Genomic DNA, 21056 nt, shown 5'->3' on the forward strand with positions numbered 1-21056 from the left:
CGGGACTTTTTTAACCTGAAAACTGTCAAGTTACATTTGGGGAAATCCGGTGGAAAATGCAAATAAAGACCATCTGGGGTCCGTAACTGGTGCCAAAGCCCAGGTATTCGGTAAACCAAACACATTTTTGTAAAAACGTGCCATGGTTTTAGAAAAAAGTTGCTTAAATTTTCCGTAGAAAATGATACGATTACGATGAAAACGTAAACCATTTCCCGTGGATGCGGGATATGAATGATACGTCGACATGGGTGATTTTTGGTTGAAACCTGACTTCGGGGTAGGAAGTATTGGGCGGCTAGTCTGCGTTTATTATTCTGCTGAAATCAGAACCAGAGATGTTTGCAGCGAAAGATTTGAAAATATCCGTGTATAATGCTCTTTTTTCCCTGGCATAAAAATATTGCTCCAGGTGAGGCTCGAACTCACAACCCCGGCATAGCTCGGTCACTGTCTTATAAGTACCGTGCGCTAACCAATTGCGCCACTGGAGCTTGGTAAGAGATGCGCAATTGAATCCAAGTGTAGACGGTATTATCTCATATATTGATCGCACTAATTTCCACATGGACTGACTTATCATGGTAAAATCGTTCAGAATGTAAAGTATTAATTGGAAAGAGAAAAAGGGGAAATTAGCGGAGTGGACATTTTTAAGCCTTAAATCCACGCTGCTTGTTGATCAGCATTTGAAAATTGTGATCATGTTACCACCGAAGCAGCAATCAATGTGCCAAAAACATCCAGACAAAATTGTTGGCGTTTACATGTGACATCCGTGCAATATCCATGTTAATTCAAATGACGGTGTAACGATATCTGACAAATATCCAAAGGAACCGCCAAAAAATGTTGCAGGGATACCCAGCAGTGGACATGAAGTGATGTATGATGTTAGGTTTCCCCGGCGTATAAATGGCAGAAAAGTTTATCGGGTTTTCCACCGGTTGATGTCGTCCATATCTCCCAACGTTTCGAGCAGCGACTTGCTGATCATCCTCAGGGGATCTTCAGAATATGCCCTGAATAAAATAATCTTAAAAATTAAAAAAATATCATAAAAAAATGTAGTAATCTACAAGGAGACTATATTGAAAAATAAAATAAGTTTCAGTGATGTATGAACATTTTTTCTATTACATTCCGAGAAATTTTCAAACCACCCTCGTATAAGTAATGGTGTAATATCCAAGAAAACTTAAACTTTAAGGGTTGATGACAATTGTGAAATTGTTTGAAAAGACGCGGAAAATTTAAATGGGCTGTTGGAATGAAAGGTGATAAAACGAAAATTTGGATTGCGGCATTTTTAATTTTTGAATTCTTCATTATTATTAACAAGCATATGCTTTGAAGCATTAGATTTGGACAGAATTTTTACGTCGCCACCCTTAGCACTAATTAGCAGGTTGAATTAAAAATGTGTTATGAAATATCAAATGAAACAAAATTTTATACCTGAGGTATAATTTATTTAAATGATATAATTTCAATAAGAGCATCGATTTTTTCCTCATAGATCCTAAATTGAATGAGATTTTTTTCACGATTTTGTCCATTTTGGCTTTTGGGGGAAGTTATCATCTTTCTAGTTAGGCACCTTTCTTCGTTCTTATGCTTTGGAGTGGGGTATCGTATCAAAATAATTTTTGTGGGTGAAATATAATGTAAAGAACCTTTTGATGCCTTTTGCCTTTGAAAGAATTGTTGATGCCTTCTTAAATAGCACGTAATTTTTTATGGCGCTAAAGCGTTTGCATAGATGGGGTAAAGTAAAATATCATGGGATGTCCTGATTTATATTTAGTGTATTTTACCTCACTTTGATATTGGGTCCCGCCAAAAAAATTAATTTACTTAGGAAGAATGAAATGTAACAAAAACATGTGTGATAGAAATATTTCGGCTGAAATGTATGCTAAAGAACCTAGAAATTTTTTTAATATCATCCTACGTCGCACGTAATTTTTTTATGGCACTATGATGTTAGCATTGATGAGGTAGAATAAAATAATAATATTTTTGAGGAGAATTTGAGGATCATAAAGCTCAGAAATGGAGGAAGGGGCGAATAAGTTTTTTCGGACGCTGCAGAGAGATTACCTTCTTTCTCCCCTACCTGCGTCATGGTTGGTCAACAGGTCTTTTGTTGTCGAGAGAAAGAGTGAAAAGTAAATAAATGAAAAATAGCCATTTAATTTTATTAATTTTTTATTTTATATTTCTTTCTCATATTGTCACGTTTGTCTCTCGGTCTGACGAACAGTCATATGTAATAAAATAATGCCTTTTGTGAGACTGCGTTCACCTTTCAAAATTCTTCTGGCGACGAATGAAAAGGGGAACATTTTTTTTGGATCCAGGTGAAAAAGGTTGAGAGGAATTAGAACTCTTCATGCAGTTCGTGAAACATTCAACCCTCAGGTGAAAGTAACACAGTTCCGAAGAGGGATTCCTGCTTTGGAAGCGTTAAATATTCACCAAGACACTCTCTTTGGTGTTAAATTTTACGGGACCCTGAAAATTCAAATTTAATTTTAAATTTTATGTATGTCTTCAAATTAGAGGCTCACGTAGAGGAAATATACTATGTCAACGATAAAAGTGCTGGTATTACTAATGACTACGATGGGTACTTTGAGCGTAGTAGTAATTAATGTATCAAGCTTCTACAAACTTCCCATTTCCTATCTCACCATACTGAAACTACGTGCTAATATCCTGTTCCGTGATGTAATTTCATCGGCGATTTGGATCAGCTGAAAATCGGTAATTTTTCCTTCCTAAAATATCTTTATTAGGTACATCGTATTTCTTGGCCAGTCATGAATGTCATTTTGTACACGATGGAATTTCCTACCTTGTTCAGATTGTATGAAATAAAAATGCATTCGGACATCTTGTAAGAGGGTTATCTGTGAATAATGGATTCTGTAAAATTCTTTAGTTTGAAATAAACAGGAAATATAAGACTGAGGTTTGGTATCTCCACCTTGCATTATGTATCTTTGACTCAGCGATTTCTGGAAGAAGTGATACATTTACTTTGTGGAAAAAAAAATTTCTGTCACTAAGGCCTCTAGATTAACGACGGAAATTAACCCCTAGACTGCGGGAACGTTTTTGAACGTGTTGTATGCTAACAGCGGGAAAAACGATTGTAAACCTTTGACCATTGCTAAACTACCTTCTTCAGTTTTCCAAAATTTTTATTGCTACCCGGGTAGAGTCCAAGTGCACTTTCCCTCACAGTAGGAACCACTAATGCCTCATTCAGATTACGATTGTACGAGCGATCGTCCTAACGATAGTTGGCCGAACTAGCAGTGTGAATGCATTTCCTGATAATAGTTAATGTAGTTCCGAACGTTGCCACTCTACGATGGTTTGGCGCTGGGAGAACGGAAAAGGAAGCGACAAGAGAAAAACGAAAAGTTCGTGAAGCTGCCTTCGCTCTATTTTTTGGATTCGTCCAAGCAGGGAAGAATATGGGCGGAAGAAAAATTATTCGCGAAGTACATGTTGAACGCGGTAATATCCTGACCCTGTATACCTTAACGACTTTGCTAACCGTGAATTTCTCGTTCACTTTAGATGCCTGCACTAGAGGGCAGCACAGGTTTTGACTATCGTTGTGTGAATGCACGGTAGTTCCAACGATTGCTGGAACAATCGTACTCTGAACGAGGATGCGGCTAAACTCCTCCCGGCCATCCCCCACGGCAGGAGGTGCCTCCCAGCATTTCCTATCCTGCTGCCCATTTCGCATTGCTTCCTTCCCGCTCCACGTGGTTAATATGCCTACGACATGTGCCCAAATTTGGCCCATCCGTTAGTGAGAAAGAAAGAGGTATTGCCGCGTTCACTCCTTGTGACACCCACTGCCAGGCCGGAGGGCAAAACTTTCATTGGTTCTCTCTCGCATAGGCTGGTACCTAAAATCATGTACTCCCGCAGCTAAAGGGTTAACGATGAAATGTCGTACCTCATCCATGATAGGAAATGAAAATGTAGCGCAAAAGAATAGTAAATACGTAATTGCTTCCTTCTACCATTTCCCAGGCGTTCCTTGCATACCCGTAAAAAACTAATTTAACCAATTAATATTTGAGCTTAATAAAACTAGAGCTAAGAATAGTAACTATGTAATTGTTACTTCCTACCCCAGGTGTTTTTAGCCTACCCGTGAAAAAAACTAATTTGACCAATAAATATTTGAGCTTAATAAAACGAGACCTTAGAGCGAGTATCAACAATTCGTTAGCGCATATATAACCCATTTTCAGGCAATCATAATCACGCATTTATTCCAACCTTAATTATTTCATGTCCTTAAAAATCTACAGTATAAAATAAAATTTCGAATAGGCTGGATGACGAAGAAAAACAGTTTCCATGGTTACTGCAAAGTGCATCCAAAGAATATTTGCGTTAGCGAGGTAACTAAGGAGTTGCGACCCAATGTTTATGAGCAAAAATTAATTGAAATTGTCTCCCATGCCACCGCCTGAAGTGTTGCAGATTCCTCCTGAAATATCCTGTATTTGCGTCTATCAAACTTGATTCAGTTTTTGCGTTCTTTTATCTCAACCAGTTTCTCCAAAATTTCTCTTATTTCCTCTTCATTTACTTCTTTCACTCCCATCTCAACGCATTCTTAACGACTTTAAAAATTACTAAATGAGGAGAAGAAGGACCATGATTAAAGAGAAATTTGTTGGATTGCTTTTATTGGTACTTATATGGTACGAATGGAATCTAAAAATGGTGAATTCTCAGCGAAATTTTTCCTCTCCTAATTGATGGAGCCTAATTCTGTTTACTGCGTCAATCGGTGTTCATAGAGATGAAGGCAGAATTTCATTGTTTTAATTTTGTATCTAATATATTTTAAAGCGCCTGTTTGTAAATAATAATTATATCTAAGTATATCATCTCCCCACAGCGTCATATCATTCTCACGTTTAATTTTTTCGGGTTTACATTGTAAACTTAATGAAGCGTTCGTACAGAGTAACACGTATTTTCATATCTTATTTTGCAGGAAATAAAATCAATTCAAATGAAAGGCTTCATAGAACGATTACTAAAAAAATGCGAACTGGAACGATGCTAAGTATCAAGTCATTGTCCTAGTGTCTTTCAATTCTCTCCTTACGGTATCCGGCTGATGACATCGGAGTAAAATTCATGGTACAGCAATGCATGATGCAGCGGTGGGAAGTCTTGCGGAAGCTTTGTTCTCCTCCCTTGCATAATATTATATTCACATGTTTTTGTGCAAGATAAAATTTACCAAAATAATGGGAACGTCCAAGAAATAACTTCCGCACGCTAGAATTATGCAGAACTTACGGTTATTTCAGCAGTAATGATATATTGAAATTCAAAGAAATATTGTGTCATCTCCAAACATTATTCATTAATCATGATAGGTATAAAATACTCTTTAAATTTAAATTATCTTTTTCAATTAGCTTTTAAATATTGCTACATTGTACTTAAATAACAGAAGTGGAAGTTATTTCTAGAGGTTTCCATGGCTGCCAATGCTACGCGATGGTTGTATTCCACGGTTCCGTAGGCATGTTATGGTAAGTCCTATGAGTAACTTCCGCGCGCAAGAACTAAAGGTTATTTCAGCACTTTTAAAAGTTTTAAATTAAAAAAAATATGGTATATGCATCATAAAGTATCGCTACACATCATTCATCAAACGCAATGCATATACAATACTGTTCTCATTTTGATGTTATTTAGCGTTGAGCTATTGTTACATTGTACTTAATCATGCCGTGTAAAGGTTTTTTCTACAGATTTTCACAAAGGGAAGTCAATCTATCCGACGTGTTGGTTTTATACCAGGATTTTGCCGGCATGTTTTGTGGTAGGCGCTCATATACGTACAATTGGAGGGACTAGGGTGGTCGAGTAGTCTGCTGACCGGATGGAGATGAAAAAAATCCGAAATCCCTTTTGACCTGTGGCGGAGAATGGCCCGAATAGGTGGGAGCACTCACGTGTTTTTCCCTTGTGTTTCTCTCGACTCTTTTTCCCAATCCACAATTCCCCCCCTCGAAAGACCACGTTAGCTGTGCTAAACAAGAGAAGAAAATACCTTTTTCCACCAAGAATGAGAATGAAGAATACATATTTTTGTATTCTTTATCAAATTGTTCGGGAAAGCAAAGACAGGTGAAAATTAAACGGAATTACGGATGGTAAACATCAGAGTATAGTAATTATCTGTTATTCGCACTAACGAGTGCGCACAAACTTCCACAGGAATGTGGCTTCCTCGATGATTCGTTGCCTAAACCAATTTATACATTCAAAGACGTACCTTGTGTTGCTATGGGGATTTTATATTTATCCCGATAGACTTTGAAGTTTTTTTTATTAGAGAAATAAACTAATATTTCAGTTAGATGATCATGCAAAAGAAAAATTACTTATATTACCCACACGTATCACCTATATTGTGTAAGGGAGTAGGCTGTGCTGTAAATTGAAAGTAAGAAACTTAATGTGAGATGGGGGACAAGCCAATGTGATCTTTACAAACCCACCATCACGAAGAATATCTTTTTGGTGGGATAATTGGCGTATATATTGTGCAGGCATTTTTATTTTAATCTGGTGATGCTTTGAAATAAGCATTTATCATTTTATAAGGAGATGCAGAACCAGGAATCTTATTTGAAGACGGAACCTTCTAATGGGGTTGTTCACTCAAAACCGAGTAACTTAATTCTTCTGAAGCATTTGGAAAGAAAATATCCAATAAGAAGGAAAAAAAACCTACTCCAATCCGCCATTCCGTTGTAGGTCGAAAGTAAGTTGACACGAAAGTTGTCGCTCACTTTTAATGAATTGGTGACGTCATGAGAGTTCTGCTTTGTTTACTCATTCAGGAAGAATCTTCCATTGAGGGAAGAATCGCTCACGGGAGAGGGAAAAAAGCGAACCATACGCGACGCATTCACAATTTTCAAGAGTATGTGAGAAGCGGTGACACAGTCTACAAGAGTTCATGATGTCATCGGCGTTTTAAAGAAAGTGTAAGGCCGTCGAATTTTCGCCGGGAAGTCAGCGTCGCATTATAAAGATGAAAAATAGGTGCGTGACTTTGTTTACCGAACACTACCACAATCGAAAAAATAGAACATTTTTGAAGGAGATTAGATTACTCGAGCTATTGAGAACAGATATCTTTAAGAGCAGCACGGAGAGCATAGTTTTAGAGCCCCACTATATTTTCAGGTCCGACAGAAGCGATGAATTAAGAGAGAGACTTTGCAAAGCGGATAGATGTAGGAATTCGTTTTTCCTCTGAACCATAGAGGACATTAATAAATGCTAGTCGTAATTTGGTTGGAGCATTTGTTTTTATATGTAAATGGCTGGAGTCCTAACACCCCCTGCCACACGCCTTTTTAGGTGGATTGCGAGGTATTATGTAGATATAGATTAAGATTCATTCTTCAATCACTTTTGTAAGGGGAAATAAAATGCAAGAGGTGACTTGAATTAAATGTGCAACAATAGTTCATGTAGCTTGAGCTAGTTGTGAGGTGATTTCTGGGTTTTGTCACGAAATAGACATCCGTGCGATAGATCGATTCTCGGAATTGGCCCTGCGTTGCGGGTGGTCTAACTACTAATGTAGACGTTCGTTCAGGAAGGTGTGCGGGTGGTTGGGTGGTCTGCTGTCCGAATGGAAGTGAACAAAAGGTGGGATCCCTTTTGACCTGCGGTCGAGAGGGAATGAGGAGCGCCCTCGTGTTTTCTCTTTTTGTTTCCTGTGATTCGTTTTTCCCACTCCACCCCGTGTGTCCTTCTCTTGTTTCACACCGAATTCGAGGGTCCCGGGGGTCCTTTGTTTTGGAGGGTGTTCGAAAGAACTCCTCCCTCTTCATTTCCGCAGTCAACCCCCATTCTCTTCTTCGAAGCCTCGTGTAACCCAGGAAAATCCAATTCTGTCGCTATCCTCTGGCTGGACTGAAATATGGACGAAGTTCCTATCGAGGTAACTCCTTCTTGATGATCTAGGATATATGATGATTTTGATGGAGGTGGATTTGGGATACGTGCGTATTCAAATAACAATTGACAAGAATCAGGCTATATCCATTTCTGAAATACTTTTTTTTCGATGTTATGTATGAAAAAATTAACTATATTGGTTACATATATGCTGTTTTAATTTGTGTTTCGTTTGATATTTACCCAATCCTCGCGCCCTCGCGCCGAGGGCTTTGAATTACCATGGCCATTCTATTTGTATCTTGAACGCCTTCTAACTTGGTTGATAAGAAAAATAAAATTATGCTCCAGTTGGTTACATGGCCGTGCTGCTTGATGTAAAACAAAAATGACTTGCGCAGTCAACGTCAATCACATATGAGGCTTTAGGGAACTGGCGATGGTGGAATTGAAAAGGAGAAAATATATATGAGACGGAGACAGGTCAATGTGATGTGGAAAATGCTCCATGTAAACCTACCAAAACCGTTAGTATATCTTTATTATAAGATATAAGGTGCATAAATTGAACAGTCGATTTTTATGTACGTTTTGTATTGTTTCGTACTTGACTTCGTGCGACCCATGCATATCTTTTACTTTGCTCTGTCTTTTGTTATCTACCGTATGAACCTTCAGCCGCCAAAATGCCCCTTGTTTTTCCTCTTCGCCGTTTGTTCTGCGAAATTTGCATCCAAATGCTACTCTTAAAGTTGTTTCAATTGTTGCGTCCTTTTATCTCGACCAGTTTCCCCAAAATTGCTCTCATCCTCTCTTCATTTACTTCGTTTCCTTCCCGTTTTTTCATTCAATTCCATCCCTCCCAACGAATTCTGGACGACTTCAGAAAGTTATCCAGCGTTTTTTTTCCCTTCTTATTTTTCCTTCTTTTGTCTCCTGCGCCTTTGAAACTCCTCCCCTTGTTCTCCCTCGTCGTTTCTTTGTCCTTTTCTTTTGCAGTCCTTTTCATCAGTTACTTAAATTGCCATCGCCATCTGCTCTCAAAACTTATCCTTTTAATCTTGGCGCGCCCGATTACTTTCACCGGTGTATTTTTTTTTCTTATTCCACTGATTTACTTTTTCGCTAAGGTTATTTTATTCGAAAAACATATGGAGTGTGCGTGGCATGTGTATAATTTTTGTATCTATCCGTGTTTATTTTTTGCGACAATTTCTCGATTTAAAAAGCCTGGTGGCTAAATGCTTCAGTAAAAACGCTGAGGGAAATTGCGTGAATTTTATTGGACGGTTTAATTTTTTTCTTAAGATATTCCGATAGGAATAAGTCAATGGAAATAAATAGTAGCCTGTTGAATTAAATTTCTGTATATTTAATGATCTGTGCGAATATATTCAAAGATTATATATTTTTTCCATGTTTTCCTCTAAGCAATTCATCTGTAGAATCGGCTCTAGAATTCATCATGCATTCAGCAATTCATCATGTTTAGAATTTTATGCACTCTCAACTCTAGCTCAGTATTCTGGTCGTTTGTCAATTGTTTATCTCTTCCATGTTAGTATTTATGAATGTCATCAAGATGTTTGCTATCATTACCTTGTAAGATATTATGGAATTGGCAGAATAATTGTTGATTTCTGTTTTTGCTTACTCGTTATGTTTGAAAAACTATCCCTACCTGGTAAAAGATTTTGTATGAGATACATTTAATTTTTTTTCTTTTGTAACTTTTATCGGCGGCTCGATGACTTCTTAAGGATTTTTCTTCTATTTTACGAATAATTTATTAATATTTTCTGTGGGTAATATTCCATAGAGTTTTGCCTGGTGCTAACCTAGGGTATACTAAAGTTATTCAATCAAGGAAGTTATATTTATCATTAAGGGGTACTATAGCGTGATAAAGTTGAAGATGATTGATTATCTGATTTTTCTCTTCGGGACTAGACTAAAAATAATAAAATATTCAACTCTTCAGTCTATGCGTGACTACATTCATTCTAGGCTTTTCTATATATAAAATTGACCAAGAATGATAATGCTACATCGTGTTATAATTATTTTATTTGTTAAGTAAATTTCTTTTATTGACGGTATGCCATGATGAAAATATCGATGATGGCTTCGATGGCTCTCCTCTGATCGTCCTTTTTTGTATAAGTTTTGAATCTGGCCGAGGTTATTTTTTAATTCCATCTGTTCGAGAGACTAGAAATATTCAACTACTCCTTTCTGGTTGCGTCTGAAAATATGAATATTTTAATCCTTTTGAAAGAAATTTGCTCTCTTCATAGTTAGTGGTGAGTTTAGCTTGGAAGAGAATAAAATAAGTGAGATGGAAATGCAGATGCTACAATCTATTCAGTACAGAAATACTACTACTTGTCGAAAATATCATAAATGGGATCAAAACGTTTATGCATGTTTTTATATGCATGGTGACATAATAAGTCCACTTTTTTTATATCCCTGTTCCGTTGTTGACGACAACCAGAGGTGTTAGGGCGCAATGTGGCTGAATGGGGGAGGTGGAGATGAGACTTGACGTTAAAATGACAAGGTGACGGCGAAGAATGGAATTGTGTGCTTTTTTTCATTTCCTCTCGTCGGCGGAGGGACGTGGTGGAGGAAAAAAGTGGGAATGAAAGCAACTATTAAGGTGTCTCATCTTTTCACCCATGAAGATACACGCGGGAGATAATAAATGGAATGCGGGAGAGGAAGCTTCCGGAGCGACGCGCAGATTTTTCAGTCGGTCGAGATTTTCATGAAATAGGATTATGTATGAAGGGTACTTTCGAGTTCAATAAGTAAACGATTCCATATTTCAGGGTGGTATTTCTTAGTATTATTATTTTTGTTATAATTAATTTTATCTGGTTTTAGATGACATACGTGTTACACAAAGGACTCTCGTATTTGTATTCTTAGTATAAAACCGTTACGGCTATTCAACATGTAGATATTTAAAATTGCTGCTTTTTCTATGGCAAGGAACAATTTTTTCGGTAATCAGATATTTTTGGGAACTTGATACATTGAGTTAGGTACCACAACCGTGGCTAATTATAATTATATTTTTCATTGTAAATAATATTATTATTTCATTATTGTAACAAAATACTGTGCTTAATATTTAACGAGATCATATTTGAAGACTTTTGAAGTTCTTATTCTCTTGCATTTTGTGATTTATGTGGCGAGTCATCACTGCCGTGTTTGGAATTAAAGAGTACTGTGCCGGGGTATTTTCTTTGAAAGTCCAATATTTGGTCTCTAGTAACATTGTAGTTTATTTGAATGCCATCAATATGTTTACTATTATTCCTCTGTTAGAGAAAATTTCTTTCTATATTGTTTTCATTTGTAATTAGGTGTAATCGCTTAACAACTGATAGATAATGCCCCAAATAAGGATTCAACTACGGGGATACCGTTAATGTAGTGGTTACGCATAAATAAAACATTTTGACGTAATTGAAATCCTATTGCGGACATTAGTAATAAGCATGATGGTGCTAGTAAGTGAACATAAAACGAGGAAATTATTTTAATATTATTTTATTGATATGAAAAATAGTTTCATTCATATAAAGATAAAAAAATCATGATTATTCAGATGGTGAGGCACTTAAAATCATGATTGTGAGTCAATTAAAAAGTTAATCCCAAACATAGGTAAGGAGGCAGTGATGTTAGAAAACATTGCATTGTGCCAATTGCTTTTAGCTACCTCCAAAAGGAATGGGTGCACAAAGGCCAACCATTTCATCAGATTGGCTGTGTTTGAGTATCTTGTATCTGTATATACGCAACATTACACTTTACACACATCATATATTTCATTTTACCCTCTTATTCGTCATGGCTTCTCATCATGAATAAGTTCCTAATTAGCAAAGCGTTTTCTCGAGTGAAGTGCAAATTGAAAACTATATTTCCACTGAGTTCAACGGACTTAATATCGTTCGCTAACTTTATTCTTGCTGGAATTTGACTGAATATGCACTGCTTGAGTGCTCTTAGATGGCAGGAAAAAAACGAAACAGGCCTGGGTAAGAGATCCAGAAGGAAATTAAATGGAGATAAAAATGAGGGCCTTCAACTGGAGGTGTTCCTTTCGCCAGGAAAATTAACGCGAGCTGAAGAGGATGTGACATAAAATAACGGACACGCAATATAAAGAATAATGCAGCTTAATTTTTAGCTAATCGGTTTATGCATATTGCATCTCTTTCCGCTGCGGTTGGGTACATAGGGAAACGGTGTGGGGGAATGGATTTCCTCGTAAGGAGTCCAAAACATATTATAGGGCTTCCTTAAAGACTCCAAAATGTCTGCTCCACGTTCTCCAAGTGTTGACACTCTCGTAATGACGGAACATTTTCCTTAATATTCTTGTTTCTTTTTCACTTATTAAATGCTGTAGCAGGCCTCGACAACTTTTTCCATAATTACCCTCTCAAATTTCCAAAATGGCGGTTTTATGACAGCAATTCGCACAGATATTCTGTGGTTTCACATTCTATTAATTCTCTGGCCGCCTCGAGTATAAACTCCTGAGATGCCTCTGCAAAAGTGTCAGATATAATTCGTCCGTATGAATTGTATAAACTAATTGCTTTCCTTCGCCAAGTTAACGTTCCCAATTTTTTATACAGTCTTGTAATGATATGTGAGCTTAATGCGTCTAGTGGCGCTACTTATGAAGCCCATGACGCTAGTGGTCCGGAGTAAGCTCTTCATGACTCCAAATGAAAATGTTCTTATGTGAGGACGAAGTTCGGTGGAGGAAGGGAAGATGGAGCATTGTTTTCAGGTATGTCTAAAGCGTGAATCACTCGATCATTTTTTCCATCCCTTTCGAAGGACAGCTCCAACGATCACTTCAATGATGGTGAAAAATGGTAGTTTCAGCGATCAATTACTACGATATGTCAGGGATGTGTGTCATCCCTTTTTCCATCACTCGGCGCGTCCCTTTTTCCGTAGCTGAAGCAATATATGGCACGGTCCTTCAAAACACCCGGCCGCTAACAGCGATTGCAACGCCACGCTTGGCTTCTAAGTGAATCTCATTTGTAAACACGGAAAGTGATGAATGAAAGGATTATGCGATCGAGGAAGGGATGGTAGAAATGACCGTGTGATTCAGAAAATGATAAATCAAGCGATAACTCGTTTGGTCCCTGAAAACTTATCGCTGGAGCTATCATTCTGAGGGACGGAAAACATTATTGTGAGATTCAGACGTAAAGAAAGGTGCGTACTACAGTCAGTAACTCATAAAGAAACGAAAGGGAGAAAGTTATGTGGGAGTATGTGACAACATCGCTAGGGTCTGCAGGGGGATGAGGAAAGGACTCGGCTATTGGCCCTAGGGTTCGCAAGGTCCCGCCCGGCGCTATCCCTTCTAGGGGTCTCATCGTGCATCTTTAGGTGTGGCGACAGTAGTTTCAATATGAAAATACTCAACTGTGTCTCTACTGTTTTTTTTTACCAGTTAAAAAAAAGTTAGAACACATTACGATCTTATGTATCTCGTTCTGATGATTTCCCATTTTGTACCCTCCGATTGTCGAACAGCGGGTTTAGAGAATATTTGAATGTATTTCTATTTAGATTATTTACTTAAAGATATTGGCAGAAATTTTCAAATTTTGTTTTTCAAATGGCGAAAAATAATTTTTCAAACAATTTTAAACATAAATACGTTATAACATATTAGTCATTCAATCAAATGCGTGACCTTGCCAAATCCACCGCTATTTCTCTGTAAGACCTCCATTTTGGCTTAGTATTTTCACTCCACAATCAGATTTTGTACATTATGTAATGTTACTGTAGGTTCGGTATGCTTCTCTCCATTGATCATGTGCATTCGTAAAGCGATCTTTTTTGCGTGTGTGAGGTACTAGAATATTCGATACCTAGCTGTAATTATTACCTCAAAGTTTCCCACTGTCGAATCAGAGCCCTTTCATTAGCACCATTGTGGTTTCCACCCGTTGTTACTGGACATTTTTTTTTCTCGTCCTTCCTCGTAAATCACGTTGTCGCTGCCCAGGTTCAATCTATTGGTTGTGGTCGGGTGAACGCGGGTGCTTATCACAGCCTAATTTTGATTACACATCTCCCATCGATGTAATTGGAATGCATGCTCACCATAGAAACATTTTAATCCTCGCTTCGTCGCCTCATTCATTTTCCACATCGTCCGCATCAGCTTTGTTGCTATAGTTGTCATAAATAACTGTTCTCACAAACGAATAAATAGGTCGGTTTTTGGATGACGACAGTGATTGATAACACTACAATTGTCACCCAACCTTGGTCTATAAATTATATATTTTTACGGTGGCGTCGAAATCAATCGAAAAATTATAAAACTCGCACAAAACTTTACCGGGAAAACAGCAATAATTACCTTGCACAATTAAAGTAATTAGGTTATGTAGATCTCTTGCCTTGTTTATTGTTTAACCGGGCCCAGGTGAGGCCATAAACCAGCCCCCTCTTCCCCTGTTCGAGGGCTCTTTTACAAATGTGATTTTATGTAATAACTTCAGCTCATAATATAGTTCAACGTTGTTAAATAGGAAAACAGAACATAACATTTGCGTGATGTTTTATTAAAGTACATCTTGTTAGCATTTTTTTTATTCAGGTAGTTGATCGAAATCAAATTTTGATGGCTTGAGCTTTCAAATAATTTTATTGCGTACTATCGAATACAACACCGCTCACGGAGCTCTCTCAGATACTATGATCGTAATCTATATGAGAGTGTTATGTATGAGAAAGACGATGTTTGTTTGTCTGTCCGCTATGCATTTCCATACGGATCCACAGATCTCAACCAAAGTCAGAACATAATATGTGTATCTCATCCTACCAAAACCCAAAGTGCTACTTCTGGTTGTGCCCGACACGTCATTTGCTCCGTTTTATCATTACCGTTTTTTACATTATGTCGCGTCGTAATTCTGTGGTGGGATATCCTGCCGGTTAGGCATAAATATTGTCACGATCAAAGGGAAAACATTCTTCAAAGGATTTTACACTTAACTATTAATCCTCTTGGTACAAAACGTTTTCCTCGGGTATGCATTCAATGGACATTTTTGGTCAACGCACGTTCATACACTCGGTGATGTATAAAATTCGAGGAATTAAGCGAGATGGAGTGGAATTGATTCATAATGAAAGATGATTTGCAATTTTCCACACAAATAAATTTAATCCGACCCGAGTTTCGATGTTACTACACCTTGAAAATGATGTAGTAACATCGAATCTCAGGTCGGATTAAATTTATTTTTGTGGAAAATTGCTAATCATCTTTCATTACTCGGTGATGTGGAACGATCGGTGTTGTGGAACGGTGTACATGCTGATCCCGTATGTGGTATGAGGAAATCATTGTTTCCATTGTTTGCAGTTATATATATCATCAGACCTGCTTTGTTCTTTTACCTAAAAATCCTGCCATGTGACCATGAATTCCAAGTTCCAAGTTTCCCACTTCTCTTCGTACTATCCTTCCTGAGTAACGCCAGTTGGCCTGCTAGTTATTTATGAAAGAGGGCCCTTTGACCATAGTAATCAATGTTATCATAGTAGCTGAAAATTTGAAAAAAAAAGCGACACAGTTGAGTTTAAAGTGTATTGTTCAAAGGTTTATACTCCAATCATATTGACAGTTTAGTCGCAACGCCGAAAGATATCCAATGAGATCTGCAATAAGGATTGGGTTGGTTGAGACCTTGCGAACCCTCGGATATTGGATTTGGATTGGATTATTGGATATGGCTTAAATTCTTCATCCAGCTAAATATTTTAGCCATCCTTTTCGCGTCTGTGTTTTAACTCCTTGAAAATGCGCATTGTGTATATCATTACGTATTCATTGTACATCTTCAACCGCTCGCAGCTGCTATTTATCTTATCGCTTATTTTTATTCGGCGTAGTATCTGGTCATAACTATTAAAATTATAGCAATGTCGTTATTACCCATTGGAAAGCCGAATTTTCCTGCTCCGTAATGTTTTGCACAAGTGAAAGAACACCGATTGGATCCTAGGTTTAGATACTGGCGAAAGTTTACCCTAATATGTAAAATGCATGCGTTAGAAATCGATTCAAATACGCATATTCAAAGGGTAATTCTGTAGCAGATGCAAAACATGTAACAAAAATATGTCACAGTTTTACAATTCTACTCAATATTTCAACTTGTGTTTGTTAAGCAAAGGATGATAAATAGTTGAATTAATTCCTGAGACAGTAATGTTTGCTTTCTCTGTTTTATCTCCAGCCATGCCCTTAATTTTATGACCTGCTCTAATTGCGCCATTACGCCTTGGTTTTCCTCCGTCCTTGTAGAAATAAAATTTGCTTGGTGCTTGAAGGGCGTCGCGGCGCGTCGTTTGCTCAAGTTCCCATTTGCATATGCCCCAAATATCCGGACCGGGCGTAAACATGAACTTCGTGGAATTTTTTAGGATGTTTGACTTTTTCTTAAAAGGTAAGCAGTGAAATCGAATTAAGAATGAAAATATCCTTACTTCCTCGTAAGACAGATAAAAGAAGTCTCTCTGGCATTTGTGCCATCCTGAATTCCAGCCACAGAAAGTGATTTGTGCGTTTTATCCGATGAAAAATTCTTTGTGTACCTCAGTAACTACATTTGACGCATTATTTCTACGCACTTCCCTTTATATGTGCATCATACTAAGTTATAAATAGGGTTCAGCATCTCTTACCTGGTGTTCTTAAGAATAAAAAATAATTACCATTACCTCCGGTAAAAATATTTACGATCGTTCAAATGACACCCCCTGCAAATAATCGAGCTTTCGATAAGGTGCCTCATTACATTTAAAAGGTACAGTAAGTATTTATTATGAAATTTTTTAACTATTGGGAATGCCTTATCTGGTACTCACATTTGTTGCAGGAAACTCTAATCGTTTCTGCATTTATATTTTAACTAACTGGGCACCCGGCTTTGCTAGGGAAGGATAGAATCCAGAAAAGTCGGAAACTTAGAACTTGGATTTCGTGGTCACACGGTAGAATTTTTAGTTAAAGGAGCCAAGCGGGTATAGTGATGGTGTGCATATGTAACAGCAAACAAAAAAAAACGATTTCCGTATAACACACCAGGGAGCAGCTTATACCACTCTCCAAAAAATTGATCGTTATGTATGTCCATATGTGCGTACACCAAATTTGTCGAGTGAAAGCATACCCAGGTAAAAAGGTTTGCACCAAGAGGATTAATTGTTAAATATCGAGTTATGTTTTCCCTTTGATAGTGTCAAGAGGTGTGCCAGCCCGGCAAGATATCCTACCACAAAAATTGTATGACGTGACTTAACAAACGGTAATAAGAAAACGACGCAAAAGACGCGTCGGACACAACCAAAAGTTGCACTACGAGCTTTGGGAGCATGAGATCCATCTACGTACCAACTTTGGTTGCAATCCGTGCAGCCGTATGGAAACGCATAGCGGACAAACAAATAAACAAGAAACAATGAATTTGCGTGGAAAATCTCAATTATGACTGCCGTTTATTCCCTGTTGCATAAAATGGGCTTTCTTCGTACTAAAAAGTGAATTGGAGTAATTTATAGCCAATATTATTCGATGTGGTCCATCTGTTGTTATTCTGGTAACTTTCCAGTTCATGCAAGACATTGAAATTACCTTGACGTAGCCTTATCTGTGTTGATGATGACGTAGCCTCTTCCAGCAAACATCCACACTTTTTCCTGCTTGGATTCATGTCAGTCATTTGTTTGTTAAACAACCAATAATGTCCGCAGTTAATTTGCAATTGAAATGTCAGGTGCAATCAACCAGTCATGTGCTCCGTCCTTTTCCAGGACTTGCAAATGAGAAGATAATTGCCGGGAGTTTCCGAAATTGCCGCATTCCATTGCAATCCAACAAAGCTTTTTAAATACTTATTAATCGTCTGAGGTCTGTTTTTATTTTCTTATATTCTCCTGTACATAAACGTTTTTTGCACTCGTAAATACCTTTTAAATGCGTAAACCCAATTACAGACGACAATATTGATGTCAAATAAAAGTAACCGTATTGAGAAGGGCATACCAGCAATCGAATTGAGAATTTCAATAGCACTTTCTCGCAAAGAAATCTACTGTAGCCGAGCACAAGTATATTACGGTGATTAGTCAACCTTTTCTCTTTAGACGTTGCCGTATATCGTATCAGTATTTTAGACTAAATTGTGAAGCTGTTCAACATTTACCCATTAAATACATTTTTATTGAGCGAAGGAATACCTCCGACAAAAGCTTCTTTTTGGTAATTTTTATTGTATAATGGATATAACAATCATGGGAAAATAAAACCAGCGATGCTAGATTTGTAGTTACTCTGCGATCAGTCAAATTACCCCCACGGAAGTCGAACTCGCGACTCAAGCAATAGTCTGCAGGCACCCAATTGCCACCGAGGCCATATATTTTTGCATAAATGTTCAAATCCACTAACTTAAACAAATATTTTTATAATTCATTTTATAATTATATTTTAATAATGATTAGTTTAATTGTGGTTTTCAACCACTTATATATTCGTTAATTGATATAGCATTTTTGAGACTGTCAGTACTTTAGCGTTTTTATGTAGCCAGATATGCCGGTGGCTATTTTTCAATTTTTCGTAATTAATTACGGTACCCGGACAAGCGAAGTAAATGAACTTTTTATGAGCGTATAAAATTAATTAATTTTTTCTGTCCTTTACCAATTGCCGTTCTACAACGTGGCCAATCAATTTTACAAGGGTTTAAATTCCTTGTTGCAGTTGAAAATAGCATTTTAATAACGAAAAATTAAATAGACCCACGCAGCAATGTTATGAAACACGTAGAAAAAGTAAATGACAATTAAAAAGGAAATGCCACTTCGACAAAAGCGAGATTAGTCGTAAGAATTCGACACAGGCACTTAAATTTACCAATTCGTTAGTGATTAGCAAATTCATTCTCTTTACTGATTTTGGTTTTGAAACTGGTAGTGCAGCTGACTCGAACGTATGAAAAAATTTTGATCATTTGATATAATTGTTGACTAATTAGAACTATATGTCAGTTTTCGTTTAAGTGTACTAATTGAGAATTTTATTTTGCCTGAATTATTGCCATTTTAGACTTATTTTTTCCTTTTCCTGTGCTGCTGCGTATCGACACTCATGGCTGCTTCTGTCTAGGCCGTTATGTAACAGAGGAGTTCTGTAATGTTTGTCAGCTATGAACACCGGAAAATCGAGAAGGCTACTCAGCAAATGAAGCGGAGGCCTTAGCTCTAGCTAAATTTTTAATTAATAAGAAACGAGTAAAATCTTATTCCTTATTGTAAAATACTCGGCGCTTTACTTAAGTTTACATTGTAGGGCATTTCCGATTTTTTACTGGACGTCTTTGTTACTGTATTATTCACATAAGTGTTGAAAGATCGGTTGTGAGCAATAGAAATACGCGATAAATATCTATTTGTGTGATTGATTGATGATCGGAATCACTCCGACGAACGGCTCATTCTTTTGGCCCATTCGCGCCCGAAGTCGTTCACGGATCAATTACGACCGAAGTCGTTTTTCGATTATTCGCGACTGAAGTTGTTCATCGATCATTAACGTCCGAGGTCTTTATTCGATCATTCTTGACTAGAGTCGTTTGTCGGTCATTCGCGACTGATTTTTTTTTCGTTCATTCGCGATCGACTGAAGTCATTTTTCGTTCATTCGTTCTATGATCACGCGTTATCACTGGATTCGAATGATATCAGTCGCAAACGATATCGGTCTTGACCGATCGTACAGTTGCATCAATCACGATTGAGAACGGTAGCGAATGACATCGGTAGTTATTGACATCGGTGATAAATAGCCTAGGTAGTGTCCGACATTGGTAGTGACCGCAATTAGTCGTGTCCAACATCGGTCCCGATAGACATAAAGACATATAGTCGATCAATCGCGATTGACTCACTCAAATGAATGGTGAACAGTAATTGAAATCACTGAAAAGACCGATTCCGCCCATCCATAAATATAAGTAGCCATTATACCGCTGCACTGCGACATCCTTTTCACGGGAAAAAATCTAGCGAAGAGCTGAGCGGCATGTTTGCCTAACAGGCGATGCTCTAGATCTTTGTCGGGCCTATGTTGTCAAGAGCTGGTCGTCCTCTCGAATTTCTCTCTTGGCGAGGCTTTCAAATAGGAAAGGATGAGTGTTTTACCTCCATACATCCATGGGTGATCCCGCTGATAAGAGGGTGGCGAGGAAAGCCATGAAGAGGCGGAAAGGAAGCAGTCAGCGCTTTTTATTTTCCCGTAAAATAGCAAATAGATCTGTGCCGATCGATAGTGTCATCACAACTGGGTCTCGTTATAGTTGGACGAGAATGCAGGTCGGCGATTGTCTCACCGGCCTATTAAAGAGATATGGGGACTCAAATTTCGCAAAATTTAATTGATACTGCATTTTTAATTTTTAATCAGCTTTAATTGATACTTGAATATGTAAAATTCATATAATAACTCGTATTGTTCGCTATATATACATAATGGTAAGGATACCACAGGCCAGATACTAATAGATACCAGAAGGCACAAATAAAAGAAACACTCACAAGTGTAGATTCAAACTATCGACCTTTTTATATGTGTATAATCTGATCTAATTTGCCCAATTTATCCGCCCATCTTATGCTTTCCCCATATAAATTCGTGTTATTGTGTATTATGAGCACTAGGTATTGTATTGTATAGCCCCATTATGTTCTTAATGGACAATTCCAAGAACAATTAATCATACTATTATTATTATTTATCAGGTCTTTATAGCATTATCATTTAAACTTTTTATTCACATCAAAATTAGTAATAATATATCATACGCGTTGAAACGTGCATGAAAGCCTTTTTCCTTTCAATATAAGTAATGTAGCGGCCATTTAAATTATGTACGATGGGATACATTGAACTCATAAATTACCATTTGTTTCGTCCCCGCACTAAA

The 21056-nt window shown here is 37.5% G+C and overlaps 1 non-coding gene across 1 annotated transcript; it reads right to left on the reverse strand.

Moving 5' to 3' along the window:
- Nucleotides 1–404: 404 nt before the first annotated feature.
- Nucleotides 405–494, reverse strand: Trnai-uau. The gene is given in 2 exon segments: nt 405–440; nt 457–494. It is a non-coding gene; the product is annotated as a tRNA-Ile (tRNA).
- Between the last annotated feature and the right edge of the window lie 20562 nt (nt 495–21056).

The sequence above is a fragment of the Ischnura elegans genome, chromosome 8, assembly GCF_921293095.1.
Source record: "Ischnura elegans chromosome 8, ioIscEleg1.1, whole genome shotgun sequence".
NCBI lineage: Eukaryota > Metazoa > Arthropoda > Insecta > Odonata > Coenagrionidae > Ischnura > Ischnura elegans.